Genomic DNA, 5,074 nt, shown 5'->3' on the forward strand with positions numbered 1-5,074 from the left:
ACACCCCTCCTCCCCCTTACATCAGTACTGGACTCTGTGCCATTGGGTTTGGCACTACGTACATCAGCACTGGACTCTGTGCCATTGGGTTTGGCACTACGAACATCAGTACTGGACTCTGTGCCATTGGGTTTGGCACTACGTACATCAGTACTGGACTCTGTGCCATTGGGTTTGGCACTACGTACATCAGTACTGGACTCTGTGCCATTGGGTTTGGCACTACGTACATCAGTACTGGACTCATTAGGTTTGGCACTACGTACATCAGTACTGGACTCATTGGGTTTGGCACTACGTACATCAGTACTGGACTCATTGGGTTTGGCACTACGTACATCAGTACTGGACTCATTGGGTTTGGCACTACGTACATCAGTACTGGACTCATTGGGTTTGGCACTACGAACATCAGTACTGGACTCATTAGGTTTGGCACTACGTACATCAGTACTGGACTCTGTGCCATTGGGTTTGGCACTACGTACATCAGTACTGGACTCTGTGACCTCTAAACCCTAGCCCCTGATATCTCTAGCCCCTGTTATCTCTAAACCCTGTTACCTCTAAACCCTGTTACCTCTAAACCCTGTTACCTCTAAACCCTGTTACCTCTAGCCCCTGTTACCTCTAAACCCTGTTACCTCTAAACCCTGTTACCTCTAAACCCTGTTACCTCTAAACCCAGTTACCTCTAAACCCTAGCCCCTGTTACCTCTAAACCCTGTTACCTCTAAACCCTGTTACCTCTAAACCATGTTACCTCTAAACCCTGTTACCTCTAAACCCTGGACTCATTGGGTTTGGCACTACGTACATCAGTACTGGACTCATTGGGTTTGGCACTACGTACATCAGTACTGGACTCATTGGGTTTGGCACTACGAACATCAGTACTGGACTCATTGGGTTTGGCACTACGTACATCAGTACTGGACTCTGTGCCATTGGGTTTGGCACTACGTACATCAGTACTGGACTCTGTGACCTCTAAACCCTAGCCCCTGTTATCTCTAGCCCCTGTTATCTCTAAACCCTGTTACCTCTAAACCCTGTTACCTCTAAACCCTGTTACCTCTAAACCCTGTTACCTCTAGCCCCTGTTACCTCTAAACCCTGTTACCTCTAAACCCTGTTACCTCTAAACCCTGTTACCTCTAAACCCAGTTACCTCTATACCCTAGCCCCTGTTACCTCTAAACCCTGTTACCTCTAAACCCTGTTACCTCTAAACCATGTTACCTCTAAACCCTGTTACCTCTAAACCCTGTTACCTCTAAACCCAGTTACCTCTAAACCCTAGCCCCTGTTACCTCTAAACCCTGTTACCTCTAAACCCTGTTACCTCTAAACCCTGTTACCTCTAAACCCAGTTACCTCTAAACCCTGTTACCTCTAAACCCTGTTACCTCTAAACCCTGTTACCTCTAAACCCTGTTACCTCTAAACCGTGTTACCTCTAAACCCTAGCCCCTGTTACCTCTAAACCCTGTTACCTCTAAACCCTGTTACCTCTAAACCCTGTTACCTCTAAACCCAGTTACCTCTAAACCCTGTTACCTCTAAACCCTGTTACCTCTAAACCCTGTTACCTCTAAACCCTGTTACCTCTAAACCCTGTTATCTCTAAACCCTGTTACCTCTAAACCCTGTTACCTCTAGCCCCTGTTACCTCTAAACCCTGTTACCTCTAAACCCTGTTACCTCTAAACCCTAGTCCCTGTTACCTCTAAACCCTGTTACCTCTAAACCCTGTTACCTCTAAACCCTAGTCCCTGTTACCTCTAAACCCTGTTACCTCTAAACCCTGTTACCTCTAAACCCTGTTACCTCTAAACCCTGTTACCTCTAAACCCTGTTACCTCTAAACCCTGTTACCTCTAAACCCTGTTACCTCTAAACCCTGTTACCTCTAAACCCAGTTACCTCTAAACCCTGTTACCTCTAGCCCCTGTTACCTCTAAACCCTGTTACCTCTAAACCCTGTTACCTCTAAACCCTGTTACCTCTAAACCCTGTTACCTCTAAACCCTGTTACCTCTAAACCCTGTTACCTCTAAACCCTGTTACCTCTAAACCCTGTTACCTCTAAACCCAGTTACCTCTAAACCCTGTTACCTCTAGCCCCTGTTACCTCTAAACCCTGTTACCTCTAAACCCTGTTACCTCTAAACCCTGTTACCTCTAAACCCTGTTACCTCTAAACCCTGTTACCTCTAAACCCTGTTACCTCTAAACCCTGTTACCTCTAAACCCTGTTACCTCTAAACCCTGTTACCTCTAGCCCCTGTTACCTCTAAACCCTGTCACCTCTAAACCCTGTTACCTCTAAACCCTGTTACCTCTAAACCCTGTTACCTCTAAACCCTGTTACCTCTAAACCCTGTTACCTCTAAACCCTGTTACCTCTAAACCCTGTTACCTCTAAACCGTGTTACCTCTAAACCCTAGCCCCTGTTACCTCTAAACCCTGTTACCTCTAAACCCTGTTACCTCTAGCCCCTGTTACCTCTAAACCCTGTTACCTCTAAACCCTGTTACCTCTAAACCCTGTTACCTCTAAACCCTGTTACCTCTAAACCCTGTTACCTCTAGCCCCAGTTACCTCTAAACCCTGTTACCTCTAAACCCTGTTACCTCTAAACCCTAGCCCCTGTTACCTCTAAACCCTGTTACCTCTAAACACTAGCCCCTGTTACCTCTAAACCCTGTTACCTCTAAAACCCTAGTCCCTGTTACCTCTAAACCCTGTTACCTCTAAACCCTGTTACCTCTAAACCCTGTTACCTCTAAACCCTGTTACCTCTAAACTCTAGCACCTGTTACCTCTAAACCCTAGTCCCTGTTACCTCTAAACCTTGTTACCTCTAAACCCAGTTACCTCTAAACCCTGTTACCTCTAAACCCTGTTACCCCTAAACCCAGTTACCTCTAAACCCTGTTACCTCTAAACCCTGTTACCTCTAAACCCTGTTACCTCTAAACCCTGTTACCTCTAAACCCTGTTACCTCTAAAGCCTGTTACCTCTAAACCCTGTTACCTCTAAACCCTGTTACCTCTAAACCCTATCCCCTGTTACCTCTAAACCCTGTTACCTCTAAACCCTAGTCCCTGTTACCTCTAAACCCTGTTACCTCTAAACCTGTTACCTCTAAACCCTGTTACCTCTAAACCCAGTTACCTCTAAACCCTGTTACCTCTAAACCATAGCCCCTGTTACCTCTAAACCCTGTTACCTCTAAACCCTGTTACCTCTAAACCCTGTTACCTCTAAACCCTGTTACCTCTAAACCCAGTTACCTCTAAACCCTAGCACCTGTTACCTCTAAACCCTAGCCCCTGTTACCTCTAAACTCTATCACCTGTTACCTCTAAACCCTAGTCCCTGTAACCTCTAAACCCTAGTCCCTGTTACCTCTAAACCCTGTTACCTCTAAACCCAGTTACCTCTAGCCCCTGTTACCTCTAAACCCTGTTACCTCTAAACCCTGTTACCTCTAAACCATGTTACCTCTAAACCCTGTTACCTCTAAACCCTGTTACCTCTAAACCCAGTTACCTCTAAACCCTAGCCCCTGTTACCTCTAAACCCTGTTACCTCTAAACCCTGTTACCTCTAAACCCTGTTACCTCTAAACCCTGTTACCTCTAAACCCTGTTACCTCTAGCCCCTGTTACCTCTATCCCCTGTTACCTCTAAACCCTGTTACCTCTAAACCCTGTTACCTCTAAACCCAGTTACCTCTAAAGCCTGTTACCTCTAAACCCTGTTACCTCTAAACCCTAGTCCCTGTTACCTCTAGCCCTGTTACCTCTAAACCCAGTTACCTCTAAACCCTGTTACCTCTAAACCCTGTTACCTCTAAACCCTGTTACCTCTAAACCCTGTTACCTCTAAACCCTGTTACCTCTAAACCCTGTTACCTCTAAACCCAGTTACCTCTAAAGCCTGTTACCTCTAAACCCTGTTACCTCTAAACCCTAGCCCCTGTTACCTCTAAACCCTGTTACCTCTAAACCCTAGCCCCTGTTACCTCTAAAACCTGTTACCTCTAAACCATGTTACCTCTAAACCCTGTTACCTCTAAACCCTGTTACCTCTAAACCCTAGTCCCTGTTATCTCTAAACCCTGTTACCTCTAAACCCTAGCCCCTGTTACCTCTAAACCCTGTTACCTCTAAACCCTATCCCCTGTTACCTCTAAACTCTAGCACCTGTTACCTCTAAACCCTAGCACCTGTTACCTCTAAACCCTAGCACCTGTTACCTCTAAACTCTAGCCCCTGTTACCTCTAAACCCAGTTACCTCTAGCCCCTGTTACCTCTAAACCCTGTTACCTCTAAACCCTGTTACTTCTAAACCCTGTTACCTCTAAACCCTGTTACCTCTAAACCCTGTTACCTCTAAACCCTGTTACCGCTAAACCCAGTTACCTCTAAACCCTGTTACCTCTAAACCCTAGTCCCTGTTACCTCTAAACACAGTTACCTCTAAACCCTGTTACCTCTAAACCCTGTTACCTCTAAACCCTGTTACCTCTAAACCCTGTTACCTCTAAAACCCTAGTCCCTGTTACCTCTAAACCCTGTTACCTCTAAACCCTGTTACCTCTAAACCCTGTTACCTCTAAACCCTGTTACCTCTAAACTCTAGCACCTGTTACCTCTAAACCCTAGACCCTGTTACCTCTAAACCTTGTTACCTCTAAACCCAGTTACCTCTAAACCCTGTTACCTCTAAACCCTGTTACCCCTAAACCCAGTTACCTCTAAACCCTGTTACCTCTAAACCCTGTTACCGCTAAACCCTGTTACCTCTAAACCCTGTTACCTCTAAACCCTGTTACCTCTAAAGCCTGTTACCTCTAAACCCTGTTACCTCTAAACCCTGTTACCTCTAAACTCTATCCCCTGTTACCTCTAAACCCTGTTACCTCTAAACCCTAGTCCCTGTTACCTCTAAACCCTGTTACCTCTAAACCTGTTACCTCTAAACCCTGTTACCTCTAAACCCTGTTACCTCTAAACCCTGTTACCTCTAAACCCTGTTACCTCTAAACCCTGTTACCTCT

The sequence above is a fragment of the Coregonus clupeaformis genome, chromosome 23 (assembly GCF_020615455.1).
Source record: "Coregonus clupeaformis isolate EN_2021a chromosome 23, ASM2061545v1, whole genome shotgun sequence".
In the NCBI taxonomy this organism is placed as follows: Eukaryota; Metazoa; Chordata; class Actinopteri; order Salmoniformes; family Salmonidae; genus Coregonus; species Coregonus clupeaformis.